General features: G+C 45.2%; 1 long non-coding RNA gene across 2 annotated transcripts in view; it reads left to right on the top strand.

The window, feature by feature from the left end:
• Positions 1-1,525: 1,525 nt before the first annotated feature.
• The window catches only part of LOC150021004 (uncharacterized), a 39,799-nt gene continuing 22,328 nt past the window's right edge, over positions 1,526-18,996 (top strand). For both annotated transcript variants that reach the window (XR_016510608.1, XR_016510609.1), the window contains exons 1-2: positions 1,526-1,680; positions 5,476-5,609. This is a non-coding gene — a long non-coding RNA (uncharacterized LOC150021004). The remainder of the gene's footprint in view (positions 1,681-5,475; positions 5,610-18,996) is intronic.

Raw genomic sequence — 18,996 nt, forward strand, 5'->3', positions numbered from 1 at the left:
GGAGAGCAGTATTTAAAGCACCAATTGTTAGTGGTCAGGGCCAGAGGAGAACCCTAGGGGTTTCCCTAGATGTCCTGACATCACAGCTCCTGGAATTTCACCTTCCCTGACACTCTGTTCACCCCAACACCCTGCCTGGTATGTTGAACTCAGAGGCAAGTGCAACACACACTTTCTTCTTTGTCTTCCTCCAGCACAGTTTAAGACAGGCCGGAGTCTTTTAAAAAATCACCAAATACTAAGGGAAAAAAAAGATAAGTGCAGAAACTATAAATAACATAAAGTAGTCATGTCCAAAGGCAGTGCAGAGGAGCAAAGAAGAGCCCTGGGTTAGGAATGAGAAGAGCTGCGTTCCACTTGGAATTCTTCTTAAAAAATAATTCTGTAATGCTGGGGGAATCACTTGAGCCTCAGTTCCCTCATTTCTGAAATGGTTTTATTGCCTATAAGACCAGTCAGCGGAAGGTGAAGTTCTTTCATTAGGGCATTTGTTTTTTGTTTTCCTGGAGAAAATGTTGGAGCCTATTATTTTTCCAGGATAGCACCGTATTCCCAAATCCTACCTCTTCCTTTTATAAATACACTCGAAAACTCGTTCATGTTTTTCACAGAAAAGCGCAGGTAGATAACGTTTGCTAACAATTGGGGTGGGAGGAAGTCGCAGAGTTCCTGAAGCCCGTGGGTTGACCCTGGGTAAAACCCTCGGATCCAAGTGCCCTGGGTACTGCTGGCGGATGCTTCGCATACATGACCATGAATCCTCACGAGAACCAAACGTAAAGGGACTACTGCCCCTGTTTTACACCTGGGGAAACAAGAGAAGCAACTGTACAAGTACCACAGCTATCTCAGAAGTGGGACTGGAACCCAGGGGTCTCGCCTCTGGAGCCGGGAGATTGTCTCCCAGCGGGTAAGGGGTACAAGAGGGGGCGGCTGTCGGATCCCTTTTGCATTTTGAGCGGGGCAGAGGAGAGGCACAGCTGGCTCTCTTTCTGAGAGGCAGCGGTAGGTGGGCTCCCCCTACGATCCCGAGCCGGCAGACCCTCGGTGCAGCCGGGGGAAGGCGGGTATGGATAGTGGGGTGCAGGGTCCTTGCTGCAGCTGTGCCCGCCCCCTAGGACCGGCTCCCCGCGCGCCGGGCTTGCTGCCGGTACCGGATGAAGAGTCCGGAGGAGGCTTAATTTGCAGGAAGACGTCCTCATCAGATTGCGTCTCCGGCAGCCGAGCGCTGCTGCCGGGGTCGGTCTGCGCTCCTCCCAGCACCCCTCCCCCGGGCGCTGGCGGGGTGAGAAACCGAGATGGTGGCAGCAGAAACTGGAGCCTCGGCGCCGGGCGGCCGCAAGGGGCCGAGGCCTTTGAGGGCTGTGCTGCCTCTTGCCAAGGTCAATCAAACCCTCCCACGCTCGGGAGGCGAGCGCCGCGTGCGCCCGCCAGAAGGCGGCGAAGGGCCAGAAGTGGGCGTCCCGCGCTGGGCCCGGCCGCCCCAGGGTGGGGCAGCGGCCCTGCCTCCGCAGACACTTCCGGCCTCCGGCCCCCTCTCTGGGCAGGTGCTCGGAGATTCCCGGACAGTGGGAGAGGGTCGGGGATGATGTAGTTGAGGATGCTTCGGCCTGAGGCTGGGACCTAGGATGCTGAATATGACCCAGGCGTAAACGGAGACTAATTAGGGACGTTTTTATGGTAATATGCACCTGGCTGGGCTTCTCCCACCCCACCCCTTCCCTCCCCTCCCCTCCCCTCCCCTCTCCTCTCCTCCCCCTTTTTCCCTTTCTTTCTTCTTCTCTCTCTCTCTCCCCTCCCCCTCTCCCTCTTTCTTTTCTTTTCTTTTTTCTTTCTTTCTTTCTTTCTTTCTTTCTTTCTTTCTTTCTTTCTTTCTTTCTTTCTTTCTTTCTTTCTTTCTTTCTTTCTTTCTTTCTTTCTTTCTTTCTTTCTTTCTTTCTTTCTTTCTTTCTTTCTTTCTTTCTTCCTTTCTTTCTTTCTTTCTTTCTTCTTTGTGTCAAGGAAGGGTGTAGAGTAGAAGAGAAGTTCTGGAGAGCCGGAAGCTTCTGGAAACACTTGATTCCTTGGGGAAGTTATATGGGGACGTTACTGGGCTTCAGTTTTCTCCTCTGAAAAAGAGAGAGCATGGGTCAAGTTTCTTCCCAAGCTTAGTCACTATGTCAGTAAAGAGAGGGAAGGAAGTCTGCCCTTAGGATGGGTTAGGAGCTCGTTGCAGGAGGTGAGAGGAAGAGGTGTGTGTCAGGGCAGAAGCATTAGAGGTGGTCAGGTGGTTGGCCATTCCAGGAACTGGTTTCCATGGGCCTGGGGCTAACTGTCTCCACTGTTGACCAGAGGTGAAAGTGAGTGGGCCACATTCCATTCCAGGGGAAGGAGGCTGAACAAGGGTCCCTGGGTTGATGGCAGAAGCATCAGGAGGAAGCAACTGGGTGGTAAAAGAAGATGGGAGATAGGGTGGGGAGCAGGGTGGAGAAGTGGGTGTTCTATGGGGGGACTCACCTGAGCTTAATCATAAGGTTGGGGTGGAGGGGAGGGTTGCGCTGACGATGCCAAGGAGAGAAAGAGGAGATGACAGATTGGGTCATGTTCTGAAGAAGGCTAAGGGGGTGGGAATTGGGCACAGGTGGGAAGGAATAGGAGACACTTTGGTGTCATGGGTGGGTGGGTGGGAAGAGAGGATATTTGATGGAGGGGGCACTCTTTATTGGCCTTACACAACTCAGTGTTGGAGGAGGCCTCAGTATAGCCACTGAATGAAGAATAAGAGTGGACGTGGGAAGAATCCACCATGGAAACCATAGCAGAGTAGGATAGAGAGGACGAGGGGCTGATAAACAGGGATGCAGCTGGGGCTGGATTATAGGAATTTGAAAGCAAAGTAGAAGAAATCTTTGAGGAACAGGAGACAGATGGCATACTGAGACTGTCTATACATTGTCTCATTTAATTCCCACCCCACAGTTTAGTAGGTGATATTACTCCTATTTTATAGATGGGGAGGGGGGATGGAGGCTCAGAGTGATGAGGAACCTGGCCCAAGGTCACTCAGCTGGTAACAGATAAAGTCATGATTTGAACCCAGGTCTATCTGCCTCAGAATGGAGGCCACTTCCATTGTGCTGCACAGGGCAAGAGTCCTGACCTTAGGGCTTCAGCTGTGCTTCCTTCCCCAGGTATGGCCATTCTGGGGCCCTAATTCATTTGGCTGGAAGGAGCTGGGCTTTCAACCCAGTGCAGCCAGTCCTCAGCCAGCCTGAATTTAGCAGGAAACCCCCACCCAGCTGAAAGGAGGGAGAAAGGGTGGGTTTTTTTCAAAATGAGATCAAACCATGTATGTTGTTCTGCAGCATGCCAATTTTCTCTTACTTGTTTGATGCATATGCTTATATATATTTAATTTTTAAAAGTGGTATAGTACTCCTTTGTATAGACATTCCATTTATTGATAATCTAGTCCCTTACCAGTGGACATTATATTGTCTCCAAAGTTTTGCAGTCACAAACAGTGCTTTAGTAGACGTACATCTTTGTAAGAGTATCTTTGTGCAGATAAAGGTATTTCTATAGGATAGAGTCCTAGAAGTGGCATCAATGAGTCAAAGGTATATTTGTTTCAAATTCTTAAAATTTTTTTTAATTGTGTTTTTTAGAGAATGAGAGGAAAAGAGAGAGGGAAAGAGAAACAAATGTTTATTTGTTGTTCCATTTATTTATGCATTCATAGGTTGCTTCTTTTTTTTAAATTAATTAATTTTTTTAACAAGGTTACTTTATTTTATTTTATATTCATTTTTTATTTTATTTATCTGTCTTTAGAGAGAGGGGAAAGGAGAAAGAGAGGGAGAGAAACATCAATGTGCGGTTGCCTCTCACACCCCCCCCCCAACTAGGGACCTGGTGTGCAACCTAGTCATGAGCCCTGACTGGGAATTGAACCAGCGACACTTGGTTTGCAGGCCGATGCTCAATCCACTGAGCCTCAGCAGCCAGGGTCATAGGTTGCTTCTTGTCTGTGCCCTGATCAGAGATCAAACCTGCAACCTGGGAGTATTGGGACGATGCTCTAACCAAGTGAGCCAAGCAAGGTTCTGGCCAAGCAAGGCTTGTTTTAAATTCTTATAGACAGAGCTAAACTTCCCTACAAAGAGGTCATATCAATTTACACTCCTTCCATCAAAGTATGAGTGTGTCCATTCTTTCACATCTTTGTCACTGGGTATCATATATATATATATTTGCCAATCTAGTGAGCAAAAAAGTTTTTCACTTTTGTTTTCATTTCTATTTCCCTGAATCTCTACAGCTCAGCCAAGGCTCATTAGTTAAAGAAAACATTGTGAAGACCTGAAAAAGAGCTCAAGAATGAGAGGCAGAGATTTAGGGCAGCTTTGAGGAAGAACTGAATGTCAGTGAATGCTATCAGGACCTACATAAGGGAGGCAGCATAATTCCTTTCTCTGAGCGTATTCCTGTGCTCCTGGGTGGATCAGATACCCTAGGAGCTCAGAGTGAGGGCTGGCTCACTAGGGTCTCATGGCCAGTAGCCAGTTGCCCAAAGGGAAAAGCGTGGCTCCAAGAGTTATGGGAACAAGCTAACAGGCTGCATGGGGCAAAGGAGAGCCAGCTTCAGGGAGAACTCAGGAGTGAGTTCAGCTTTCTGAAAGAGCCAGGGAAGATAAGGGTCACCAGGCTCTGGGTGTTAAATGAAAACTGGGGGGCCGTAGGCTGGGGAGATGAATGATAGGAAGAGAATGGGATTCCCAAGTTCTCAGCAAAGGTGAGAGTGGAAGTAGATGGAGAGTGGTAGCAGCAGCTTCCCCCCATATACTTATCTATACCCAGCCTATTAATAATATAGCTGGTATTTCTCAGTGCTTATTATATAAGACATTGCTCTAAGTTTTTTGTTGATTGAATAATTTTATCCTTGCAACAAGTATATGAGATAGGTATAATTATTATTTCCATTTTACAGAGGAGGACACGGGTCATAGAACTAAGTGGCTTTCCTGATGTCACACAGCTAGAAAGTGGCTAAGCTGGGATTCAAACTCAGGCCATGGGGTTTGAGTCCATGCTTCCAAACACCAAACACATTGGTCCTTAGCCAATATAATAATAATAACTGCCATTAATTGAGAGCAGAGCTGGCACACTTTTTATTTTTTATTTTTTTGGCCTCTGATGCTTACTACAAGTATATATAATAGAAGATGTTATCCTTAATTTAAAGACAAAAAAAAGTAAAGTTCAGAGAGGCTGAGTACCTTGGCTAAGATCACCTAGCTAAAAAGAATTTGAGCCAGGATTTGCACTGAGATCTGTATGAATCAAAAGCCTCTCCCCTTTCCACATCACCATAGGGTCTTTTCACAGCATAAGACGAGAAATGATACAACTGCAGAAAGGTCAGGGCAGGTCTGGGAGGGACCTCTGAAATCACCTCTGAGACCAACCAATCTGAATCTCTCATTATAGATGGAGAAAAGAATGTGCAGACAGAATACATGCCCAAGTTATATAGCAGGTCTCAGAACAAGACTCATCACCCAGGCTCCTGGTCTTCTCTGGAGATTGAATTCTTTGCCCCATCTCTGCCAAGATGAGAGCATGTGAGTGCAGCATGGGGGGAGAATCTGTATGGGTATATGTGTGTGTGGTGGGGGTAGGGTCAGGGGGCTGTATGCAGTGCTGTGGAGAGCCCTTTCTCTATAGGATTAACTGGGAAGCAGAATGGAAGTTTGGAAGGGGAATCTGGGGAAGCCATCCCTTTCCTGTAACTGGAACCTGGAACCCTCCTTCCACCCCCTTTCCACTCCCATTCTCCCATACACACTTATCTACCTTCAGCCTAAGTAAAGTATGAACTGGTATCCTGGACAGAGCTTCTTTTGTAGGGTTCCAAGAACCTCCCACCATCCTGGGTGACCCAAAGACCACTATTTCACATTATAGGGCCACCTAATAAATTACCCATTGTCCTTTCCTAGGGTACATGTAAAAATGCAAATTACCCTGAGACCTAGTGGCACAACAAAAAGGATTTATCAGTCATTCATATTTTCCTGTGAATTTGTGGGTTAGCTAGGACAATGTTTCTTGAAGTAGGGTATTCATCCTCAGAGTTCCTAAGTTCTATGAAGATTTTTAAAATTTGGATTTCATTGATAATAAAATATTGCAGCAGTTATAAAGTCAGAACTCTTTGCAGTTAGGTGTTTTCACGGACTAGGACTTCAGTGTCTTAAGTCGGTGTGGCACAAACATTGGTCTGGGAACTACTGAGAACTCACAGACAGGATCTATGAGAATTGCTTTCCTTTCTAGAGGTCTGTTCATATACAGGTTTGGGAGGCTCTAATCGAGGAAGACAGAGAATTCAGAGATCTTGGCTCTAGTCTCAGCCACTTGACCACTTTGGACCTCGATTTCTTCAGGTTTAAAATTCACTTACTCTTCATCACTTTTGCAGCATCCTCTCTGCTGGGCTGTGCAGGTTGCTGAGAGGGGTAGGAGATGAACAAGTTTCAGGCCTATGGGCCCAGATAAGCTGATGCAGGCACTGAGCTTGGCGCCCTACTGTCTGACAGTTTAGGGCAGAGGGTAGACAAAGGCTATGAGGTCTAGCGGAGGAAGGGGTTACTTCTGCTTGGTGAACACAGGTATGCTTTGTGGCAGATCTGGCTTTGAGCTGGGGCTTGAGCCAAGGCCACAGTGGATGAGGGGTCTGGTCCTATAGGCAGAGAGGATGGGTGGAACAGGTCAGGTGGGGTGGGCTTGTGGACAGAGCCGTGGTGTGAAGTATGTGTAGGGGACTGAATCCATAGCTGAAGGCCCCCAGAGGAGGTCCAACTCTTTAAGGAACAAGGGAACATCATGAAACCTGAATTAGTTTAAGTGTCCTCCCTGCCCCAAGGTCACACAGCCGATTGGGACCATGAAGATAGCAAGGAGGTAGGCAAGAATTTTTTCAATTGAGCTGAGTTCGCAGCATCAAGGATGTTTTTGGGGGAGTCCAGCCCAAGATGGCAAACTGCTGTCTCAGCACACACTCCAGGGAGCCTAGCATGGACTCCAGCGACCCATCTTTCTCCCATCCACAGGGCTCCTAAGGCACACTGGACCACAGACTGGGGGGGCATTTAAGTTTTATTTCCATTCAACAAAACAGCCACATCCTGGTGAAAACCAAGGGGGACGGAGGCCATTAGCCCACCCTTCTCAGTCCCTTGTCCTTGAACTGCACTAATAGAACTCCATCATGCTCATCACCATCATCTCCACTATAACCACCACTATTAGCATTTCCATCTTCATTTCAGCCGTGATGCCCATCTCCACAGCCATCACTGTGTTCATCGCCACCAACACCTCTCCCACAACCATCACTCCCATCTCCACCACCACCATCACCACCTCCACTAGGATCACTGCCTTCATCACCAGTACCATCTCCACCACCACTGCTGCCATCTCCATCATTGTCACCATCTCTATCACCTCCATGACCACCCTCTCACCTTCTCTAACCATCTGTCTCCTGCCATCACCAGCACACGTACCCTGCCCACCCCTACTCTGCCCGTTTTAATCCAGCCACAGGAAATAACACTTAAAGAACGTCTATTTGGGTTAGCCCTTCAACTTCTCATTTGTTCAATCCCAGAAAGGCCAACTATAGACCCCATTTTCCGCATTTTTCTTTTGAGACTTCTCATGGAAGATGAAGTTAAGTGCCTTGCTCTTTAAATTAGGGAAGATTATGTGTCTCTTGCCATTCCTGATTTAACAGGTCCATCATTCTGTCCTGGAAGGAAATTGGATTACTCTAACAGAATGTGTTCTTTGGAAAGCAGTGCTGGTTATTACCTAATTCCTTATGACCTCGTGTTTGCAGATTGATTTTTTGACGATGCGTCCCAATAGTTTTCTATTATAGCAGTTCAGCTGAGGGGTTCGGCACTTCCAGAGGCATCTGCTTTATCCCAGATTTAAAGAGAGGCAGGGACAGGCTGCCTGAGTCTCCCTCTGTTCTCCAGGCCCCTCAGCAGTTCTCTACAAATCCCCTCAGAGTGAAAGCTAGTGATCTGACTCCACCTTGGGCCAATTCCTTAAGTACCTAAGCATGTAAGTCATCAGGGCCTATGGATGTGAACACACAAGTTCTTCCCTCATTCCCTCTTGGCTTTCTGCCTTCTCATGATCCCATGCGGTGCCTCTTTTCAGTTTTGAGATCACAGATGACCTTTTTAGGCTAAGAAAAAAAATTAAAAGCCTCTGCCTTTTTAGTGTCATTGCTTTATAGGCTTTCTTTTCCCAACTCAAAACGAGCCAGCAACCTCCTGATCCCCTTTTTTGGCCTGTTAGCGTTAGAAAATGTTTTTCTCATTCTTTGCCGCCTTGTGCAAGTTATATCTCATTTCTTTTTCTAAACGACTCTCCTGATTTTATCTCCACAGCCTTTTGTTATTTTCTTGTATGTACCCCTCCTTCTACCCCTCCTTCGTATCCTGGCCTGATTTCCACTTTCTTTGGCATGACCATTATCATTTTAGTTCCCTGGGAAGCTTTCTGCATACCTAACAAGTAATCTCCAGGTCCCCTTGAGCTGCTTTAGGCATCAGAATAGTTTCATTCTCTTCTCCTAATTTTGTTGCCTTATGTGGACATATCCAATTCTCCTTAGAGAGTGCCTCAGTTCTTAAACTCAGTATTTGTGTTTTACATCTTGGTTCCCATTGCTTGGTGCAGAAAGCTTTTAGAAAGGGCTATTTTAAAACTCTTGTTTGAGTTCCTGCTTTTCTTCCTTTCTCTCAGGTGCCGATCACCTTTCTCAATACTCCCTTCCCTTCTCCCATGCCTGCAGCGTATGAGCGTCAAACCTAGTTGGCTCCCACTCCCAGGGCACACACTGGGGTAACCAGTCGGGGAGGGTACTAGTACCTGGATCTGGTCACTGGTGCCCACACAGGAGTGTGCATGGGGACACTTACCAGGAGTGCTTGGTTACCTTGGAGGGCTCTCTTCGTTCACAGATCTACTTGTTTATTTTTGGACTGCCTCCTTCCCTTTTGAACCTCTATGTTTGAGGCTCTCTGAGCTGCAGGCTCACAGGGTGGACGAGTCCTCCTGAAAGTCAGGCTGATAATGGCCTGGAGGAGCACCCCAGCTAGTAAGGTACACAGACCTGAAATCAGATCAGTTACATAGAGGGGGATGACGCAAGGCCTGGAGACAATGGTGTGTGCGTGATGTGCTCTGCCTCTGCACTGAGGGAGGCTCCTCCAAGGAAACCATGTTTGAGCAGGCACTTTGAAGTTAGGAAGGTGTTTGCCAGGAAGGGGGATATAGAAGGGCATTCCAAGCAGAATAGGCTATGCAGAGGCAGAGAGGAACATCCGGGCCTGGCCATGAAGGGCCAGCTGAGTTTCCTTACTGCATGTAGGCCCATGATCTTCCCAGCCCTCTACTAGTCTGGATAGTTCACATCAAAATGGCCCTGCCAAGGCCCTTTTCTTGCTTCCCCTGGGCATCCCCGTGCTCCCCGAGCCATTTGTTGTCACCTCCAAAATTGCCTCTTCTGTGAAGACTTTCTCTAACCAATCTGGCCCCAGCCAACCTGTGTCCTTGTATCCCTGGAAGGAGGCTTGGGAACTCATCCCTTCCCTTTGTTATGGCTGAGACAGTAGGAACTCCATGAACACTTCCTGTACAAGCATAGCTTTTTGTGGGCTGAGTCTGCTCCTCTTAAACACAGTTTGCCCAGTGAACTCCTACTCATCTGGCAGCCCTCTGTTAGACATAGATGCTGTGAGGGTTCCCTCCCCAAGGACAAAGAGTCTGTCAGCTCCTCTATAATGACTGTGTCTACTCTTTTAGTCACCTTTGAACCCCACCTTTCATTGAATGAATACCTTCCTTAGTTTGACTCCTGTGTCTTGTATATTATTTTTCTTTGTTTTCATTATACTGAATGTGCTTATGTGCTTGTGTAACCTCTTAGCTGTGCTCAGTGGATAGAAAGATTCATTCTGTTTTCAGAAATTCATCCTATGGAAGACATTCTTTTGCCTACTCTAGAGTCATTCCATGTAGTAGTCTGTGCTAATAGACCTTGATCTTGTTCAAGAGATCCTTGTTGGTGATTGGTTAAAGAGGGGTCTTAATTCCTGACAATGAGACATAAGGGACTAGTCTTCAGGAGGCTTCTGAAAAGAAGAAATGAGAGGTAAATGCCTTCTTTTATAACCTCCTCTGGTCTCCTCTTTGGGACAGTATTAGGTGAGGGAGTGATGTTTGGAGCTGTGGCATCCATCTTGTGACAGTGAGGCAAAGACCAAGAGAGGCACAGAGACATGGATCCAGCACCCTGGCATTACTAAGGAACTAAACAAACCCCAGATCCTCTTATCTTCTAACTTATGTTACATGAAGTAGTTAAATAACATTACTGCTTAAGACACCAGTAGTTGGATTTTCTGACATTTGCAGCTGAAGTCATTCTTAACTGAAAAATTTTGTGAACAAACTTTTTACTTTGAGGTAAATTATAGAACTAATACATTTTTATGGGATTATAAAGCATTTAATATCCAGATGGTAAATAAGAATCTGTATTTTTCTTCTCAAGTGACTATACCACATCTACCGTGAATGGGCCTCGGGGGGTCTTTCCTTTCTATCCTTGTTTTTTTAAGTCTTCTAACCTCTTGAATCTCCCCTAGGAAGAAGAAAATAACTTCTTCCTTTGGGTCTCTGACCCAGGCTTCAGTCAGTCAATTCCATCTAGTTTTCTCCCATTAAAGCTGAGGAGACAGTGTTTCAGGTCCTAGATTATCTTCTTAGCAGCCTGTCAAAAACGGTATTGTTACTCCATTTTGTAGAAGAATTGAAAGTCAGGTTAGTAAAAAGCCTGAGTGTGATCATATAGTTAATAAGCAGAGGAACTCCACAGTGAGGTTTGCCCAAATGCTTTCTCTTTACACCCCAATACCTGGCCTCCCTCAAGCTTAAATAATGTCAGCATCAAGCAGGTGGTAATGCCACACTGCTTTGGGTGACAGCCATGAGAATGTGCCAGTCAGCTCTCCTACTGCAGGAGTGTAATTGACCAAGGGCCCCAGCTCATGTATATTGGTGCCAAGGCCACACTTCGCAGGGGCTGCTCCCCACTGAACACCGAGCACAGCGGGGCTATTAAGAGGGTCCCATTCCTGAGAGATACAGGCCTCCTCTGGTGACAACTTTAGGTCTTGGGCTTCCTATTGGCTTGGCTGAAACCTCCTTACAATTATGCTGCGGTCTGAGGCTCTGCTCTTCTAACCCCCCTTCCTTCCCTCGCTACCTCACAGGGGTCAGACGCACATAACAGTCTGACAGTTGCACACCTCCTCTGACTCACTTCCGTTTTCCTTCAGAGATATTTATGCAAATAAATATCTTTCATTTCTAATCCCATCATGGAATCTGGCTTCTTGAAGGACCTGAACTAAAGTGCTTTGGTTTTTAAACACCTAAACTCAACCTGGCAACCTGTATATAAAGCACCTAGCATAAACTGTACTGTGAAGCTGTTTCTGTCTCAAATGGGAGCAAGAGGGACGTATGACTAGAATATGTGCATACTTGGAAACTACGTATCTTGAGTTCAGAGAAGCTGAGGTACTCACCCAAGGGCACATAGCTCATGCCCAGGTGCCTATACATAACACACTGATGCATGGAGTTAAGAGGCAAAGTCAGAGTGAAGAGATAGGGTCAGGATGCAGTGTGGGGCAGGCAAAGGGCATGAGGAAAACAGCCCCTTCCTGCCTCTCCCAGCTGACTTCCCAGGGCTGGTTTGTATGTTTTGGTGCCATGGCAACTGGCTGTGAGATCCGCATGTGGAAAGTGAAGCTTAACCTTAGGACGCTGGCTAGCTTGATGGGCCTAGAAGATAACCACATTTATCACCTACTGGCCTCCCAGCCTTGCTCCAGCCTGTAGATGCTGCCCAGCCAAGTCCCCAGTCATTGAGTTGCCTTGCTCTGTTCACACTCACTGCCTATCCAACCAGCTGAGCTCACCTACTTGGCAGTACAGCTCTGATCCTGGAATGCTCTGCTCTCTTATGTTTGTCTAAATCCTCCCCATCTCTCAGGGCTAAGTTCCGATCTCACCTCTACCTGGAAGGCTTCTCTGATTTCCCTAGTCCTCAGAGCCTTTTTCTTCTCCTGAACTCGGCTAGCAGTTACTGTACTCTCTGTACCATTCACATCATGATATTTGAACTTTGTTGCCATCTAATTCAACAAGCCCCTAATATGTGCGAAGTACTGTGCTAAGTGCTGAATGCTCATGTGGGTATCTTGGAGCTAAGTCTACTCTAGGTTCATTAGACTTCAGAAGGGATCATCAGATCATATAGCAGCTCTGGCTTTATGAACAGGAGAGGCACCCATTGGATCCCAAACCAGGCAGGACAGAGGGTGCAGGTTGCAATTTCCTAGAGCCTTGCATCTGAGTCCAGACACATCACTGAGTCTCATTTTTCTCTACCTCACAGGCTTATTCTGAGGACAAATGAGATAACACATGTAAAGTACCTAACACAGTGGTAGACATGTTAGTTCTCTGCCTCTCTCTCCATGCCAACCCCACATCCTGCACCCCCTGAATCTGCCTAAATGAAGACATTGTGTTCTCCTCTTCCCCTCAGGACTGTTTAAAGAACTCACTGTCCTGGTTTGCAGAGCTAAATGAGGCAGAGGCCTGCCCACTGGGAGCTCACATCTAGTGCCTTCACACACTGGCTCTCATTTAATCCTCCGTGAGCTCTGGGACAGGAAATAGTATTCCTACCGTGAAGACTAGGAGCCAGGGCTCTGAGAGGCTGAGCCCTGCCCCAGATCACAGAGCTAGTAAGCAGTGGAATTGGCCTCAGGATCAAGATCTGAGACATAAGAGAGGCCCAGAGGAAAAAGAGAGAGTACTTGTAAAGATATTAGTTCTGCCCAACGAATTCTATAAATTCAGCATAATGGCAGTAAAAATTGCAACAGGATTTGTGTGTGTGTGTGTGAGAGAGAGAGAGAGAGAGAGAGAGAAACTCAACAAGCCAATTCTAAAACTAATCTACGAGAATAACTGTGTCAGAATAGTCAAGATATATTTGAAAAAGAAGTACAATGAGGGAGGACTTGTCCCATCAGATAACAAAACATCACCAAGCTGTGCTAATTAAAATGGTGATGTGCTGGCAGGGGACAAGGCATATGCATCAATGTTATAGAACAGAGTTTAACAAGTTCTTATAAAGAGGAGTTCAGTGTAGGATAAAGTAACATTTAAAGCAGTAAGGTAGGAATGAACTCTTCAATAAATATTGTAGAGACAATTGGCTATTCGTGTGAAAAAAACAAAGTTGATTCCTGCCTCAACACCATTCACTAAATAAATTCCAGATGGATTAGAGAACTAAACATAAAAAAAGAAAGCTATAAAACTATTAAAAGAAAATATAGGAGAATTTGTTTATAACCCTGGGGTAGGAAAAGCTTTCTTTAGCAAGACATAAAACACAAAAACCGTAAAAATGAAAAAAATGGTTGCTAAATTTGATTATGTCCAAATCTAAAACTGCTGTATGACAAAAATCAAAAAACAAAAAACATGATAAAACCCCATAAATACTGTTAAAAGACAAGTGACAGACTGGGAAAAAGGTATTTGCAACGTATACAATTGAAAAGGATTAATAGTCAGGATTATATAATGAATTCCTACAAGTAGTAAGTAAAAGACAAACCACCCAAAAGAAAAAATGGGCCATAGTTGAGAACAGACAGTTCACCTCCAGCAACTGCAGATGGCCCATAAATGCAGGACTACAGGCTCGGCCTCACTAGTCATCAAAGAAATGCAAGTCAAACAACGCTGAGGGCGACGAACACCTTTTTTACTGTTGGTAAGCATGGAATTTGTCATGGTGTTTGTAGAGCTGTGATCTGGAAGTGCCTGTGAAAATGAAAAATGCCCAAACCCTTCATAGCTATTCCCGGTTTCTGCCTGGAGACGTGCTCCAAGTGCACAAAGAGGCCTCACCCCGGGGGCCATGCTGGAAGGGGCAGAAAGCTGAACAATCAGAAACAACCCAAATGCTCATTAATAGAGAAAGAGCTAAATACACTTGAATATCCACATTAGTAATGGTTTTATGAAATCCAAACAAATGAGATAGACTTTCACATCCTGAAGTGAAAAGGTCTTGTTATAAGAGAGAAGCAAGTCACAGAACAATGTGACTCTGTTTACATAAATGTGGATGCATGCTTTGAAACTATTGCATGAGGAAGAATATTCTTGAAGGATACATACTAAACTGACCATTCCTAGGGAGAGGAGTGGAATTGTGTAGGAGACAAGATAGGCTTTATCTGAACTATTTTAATTTTTTTTAACATGTATACATGTATTATATAATAATAATAAGTAAAATAACAAATTTAAAATAACTAAAAATACAGCTCTAACTCCATGCTCAGCAGCCATGCCTTCATTTTCAAGCCCTGCACCTACTGGTGCCTTGGGCCTGTTGCTTAGATCTCATACCTGGTTTCTGCGTATATACATCACCCACTCTTTACTACCTGCACCCAACTGAGCTCCTAGTCTGGATTCTTGACTTGGGTTCCTGTGTCATTGGTCTATCACGGGTCAGGAACAAATGGGAATTGTTCATGGTCTTAGCACCACAGAAGCACATGGTCCAGTAAAATAACTTTAGAAAAGATGTGACTGCAAAAACTGAGGAAGAAGTTTCCTAGTGGAGGTAGTATTTGAGCTGGGGCTTGAAAGATTGTACTTATTCTAACTCCTCTCTGACCCCCCAATTATGCTAAAAACTATGTAACACCTTCAGGGCTTTGTCCACAAGGCACACATACATTTAAGTACTGCTATGGACTCAATTTTGTTCCACCAAAATTCATGTTGAAGCTCTAACCCGGAATGTGAGAATGCATTTGGAGAATGGAGGCTTGGGGAGATAATTAGGTGTAGATAAGGTCATGAGGGTGGGGCGCTCATGGTGGGATTAGTGCCCTTATAAGAAGAGGAAGAGCCACCAGAGTTTCTCTCTGTGTGCACACAACTAGGAAAGGCCATGTGAAAACATAGTAGGGAGTTGGCTGTCTGGAACCCAAAGAGAGAGCTCTCACCAGCCACAGACTCTCCAGGCACCTTGATCTTGGACTTTTAGTCTCCAGAACTGTGAGAAATAAATTTCAGTTGTTTCAGCCACCTACTCTATGCTATTTTGTTATGGTAGTCCAAGAATAGTAAGACAAGTATGTAGTCCAAATAATACATTTGAGCATATGTTTTTTTAAAGTATATTTTATTGATTATGGTGTTACAGTAGTTCCAATTTTCCCCCTTTGCTCCCCTCTGCCCAGTACACCGCTTCCCTCCACTAATCCCACCACCCTTAGCTCATGTCCATGGGTCATGCATATAAGTTCTTTGGCTTCACCCTTTTCTATATTATTCTTTTCTTAAAGTGTATTTTATTAATTATGTTCTTACAGTAGTCCACATTTTTTTCCCTTTGCTCCCCTCTGCCCAGTACCCCCCTTTCCTCCAACACTCTCACCCCCCTTAGTTCATGTCCATGGGTGATGCATATAAGTTCTTTGGCTTCATCATTTCTTATATTATTCTTAACTTCCCCCTGTCTATTTTGTACCAACCAATTTTGCTCCTTGATCCCTGCGCCATTTCCCCATTTCTTCCCCTTCTGCCTCCTAGCTGATAACCCTCCAAATGATCCCCATACCTATGATACTGTTCCTATTCTGGTTTGCTTAGCTGGATTTTGTTTTTATTTTTTAGATTCAGTTGTTGATAGTTGTGACTTTGTTGTTATTTTAATGTTCATAATTTTGACCTTCTTTTTCTTAAGTAAGTCTCTTTGACATTTCATATAATAATAGCTTGGTGAGGATGAACTCATTTAACTTCACCTTGTCTGGGAAGCACTTTATCTGCCCTTCCATTCTAAATGATAGCTTTGCTGGATAGAGTGATCTTGGTTGTAGGTCCTTTCTTTTCATCATATTGAATACTTCTTGCCAGCCCCTTCTTGCCTGCAAAATTTCTTTTGAGAGATCAACTGACAGTCTTATAGGCATCCCTTTGTAGGTAACTCTCTGCTTTTCTCTTGCTGCTTTTAAGATTCTGTCTTTATCTTGAACCTTTGGCATTTTAATTATGATGTGTCTTGGTGTGGTTTTCTTTTGGTCTAGCTTGTTTGGGACTCTCTGTGCTTCCTGGACTTGTATGTCTATTTCTTGCACCAAATTTGGGGAGTTTTCCTTCATTATTTCCTCACATAAGTTTTCAATTTCTTGCTCTTCCTCTTCTCTTTCTGGCACCCCTATGGTTCAGATGTTGACACGCTTAAAGTTGTCCCAGAGGCTCCTAAGCCTCTCCTCATTTTATTCAATTCTTGTTTACTCATTCTGTACTGGTTGACTGTTTTTTTCTTCTTTATGTTCCAAATCATTGATTTGAACACCAGTTTCCTTCCCTTCACCATTGGTTTTGTGTGGATTTTCCTTCATTTCATTTAGCATACCCTTCACTTCTTCTCTTATGTGTTTGTTGTACTCAAGCATATCTGTCAAGACTGTGAGCATCTTTATCACCGGTGTTTTCAATTCTAGGTCTGTTAGGTTGGCTATCTCCTTGTCTCTTAGTTCTCCCACTGGAACCTTGATTCATTTCCGCTTTTGGGCCATACTTCTATGTCTCCTCATCTTGATGGGCTTCAGTGTTTGTCTGCCTCTGTGTCTTAGGTAGAGCTGTCACTCCTGTTACGTTGTAAGGGTCAGAGCCTTAGGTATATTCCTCAGTACAGGGCAACCTGTTTCACCATGTTGTGGCACTGTGTGTGGGGCAGGGGTCTGAGAGGGAACAATGCTGCTTGCTTAGCACTCGCGCCTTTTCCAGGCACTTCTCTCACTTCCATACGGGACTGGCAGCCCTCTAGCTGCTGCCCTGGCCATCGTTCCCGGAGTGTGTGGGTCTACGGACGTTCTAGGACCATGGAGGCCCTTTAAACAAGCAGACTCTGCTGAGAGACTGACAGTTTCTTCCTATGCCCCAACCCCCATTGGTTTTCACAGTCAGAAGCAATGAGGCTTTTTTCCCCTGGCTCTGGGACCCTGAGTTGTGCTATCTGGTCTGGTGCTGGGTGCGCTCTCCACGTGTCCTTCCCGACTTTTTAAAATGTGTGACTGCACTTTCCAGCAGCCTGCCACTGTCACCGCTGCTACCGACACCACACTGTGTCCTCTCTGCCCTGGCTCCGCCCCTCTTACCTGTCTGGATGAATATGTATGTTTTGTTTTTAAATATTTTATTTATTTATTTTTAGATGAAAAGGGAGGGAGAAAGAGAAGGAGAGAAACATTGTTGTGAGAGAGAAACTGTTACAGAGCCCCTGGGCTGCTCCAATTGAAAACAAACCCACGGGCTCTTTAGTTAGGGGTCCGATTGCCCGCCGCCAAAATTACAACTCTGAATATTATATTTGAGTGAAAAGAAAAATTGTTTATTTAACAGTTACACATATCCTTGCCTACCCTCTACCAAACCTAACCAGTTTTGGAGGGGGGGGGGGTCAGAAACACCGTTTCCCTACTTCCTAGGCACAGTTCAGCTTTACCAGCAGCTGCCAATCACTCAATCTGATTGGCGAGGTCCTTTCTGTGCTGTGGTGTCTTCCAGCTCTCAAGGCAGGACCACCTGGATTCTCGGCCTCCTTGCGAACTGTCTTCTTTCTGTAAACTGCATGGATCTCCTCTCCTTCTCCAGAGCACCTCTGTGAACACTCACCAGCGAGGGAGACAGCCCCAGAGCGTGCCCCCCCTAAAGTGGTCGCAGCTGCCTATATATCCCTGACTGTGTCCTCTGATGCAGTGGGTGTTGCCAATAGTTCTGACCATTCACAGAACCCCAGGTAGGCTCTGTGTGCTTTCCATACCATCCCCTGGTTCAAGACTCCTCCCATGCACCTGAGGCTTTTGGTGCAATTTACATAATGAAAGACACCGGCCATCAGCCTCAGGCATGTGGAGGCATTCTGAAAGCTGCTTCCTTCTCCCCATCCCCCAGCCACAAACTCCGGGGATTTTTGGACTCTGTTTCTGTAACAAAACCTCAATCAGTTGCCTCTCATATGTGCCCAGACTGGGGACCAAACCTGCAACTCAGGCATGTCCCCCAACTGGGAATCAAAGCAGTGACCTTTCGCTTTGTGGTATGATGCCCAACCAACTGAGCTACACCGATCAGGACCATATGTTTTGTTTCTAAACATAACATTATATCACAGCCCTTTTTTAAATCACCAAGTGAAATTTATAATGATCACTTTTAATGGCTAAGCAATATGCCATCCAGTGAGTATATTATGATTTCATTACCCATTCCCCTATTGTTGGATTTTTTGGTTGTTTCTTATTTCTAAAGCTGTAATGAACATCCTTGAACATGTAGTTTTTTTTCCTTTTGGGTTATTTTCTTGGAACAAATAAATTCTCAGAAGTGGAAATACTGGGTCAAAATTTATGAACACTTTTATGGCCCTTGAAACATGTTGCCAAATTGCTTCTAAAAGTATAGTTCCAGAATACACTGAAGGCTTTGTTAGGCAAATATGAGAGGTATAGGAATGGGGTGGAGTCCCAATTCCAGGAAATAGCATGTGTAAAAGTGTATTGACCAGGACAGACTTCTGTGATTTATCCCTGGAATGCCATCACATGGCCAAGATGTAGAATTCCATGGCAAATTCAGTTGGTTGATAAACTCGGTAGCCATTTTTAATCTCTTTCTCTCTTGTTATTCTCTCACTATAGAATGTAAAAGCCAGATAATCTGCTTCCAAGCTTCTTTTGCAATTAAAAGTGCCCATGTGACTCCATTCTCTTCAAAAAAAAAAAAAAAAAAAATGTT

The sequence above is a fragment of the Furipterus horrens genome, unplaced genomic scaffold, assembly GCF_987537825.1.
Source record: "Furipterus horrens unplaced genomic scaffold, mFurHor1.1.pri manual_scaffold_1, whole genome shotgun sequence".
Classification (NCBI taxonomy): domain Eukaryota; kingdom Metazoa; phylum Chordata; class Mammalia; order Chiroptera; family Furipteridae; genus Furipterus; species Furipterus horrens.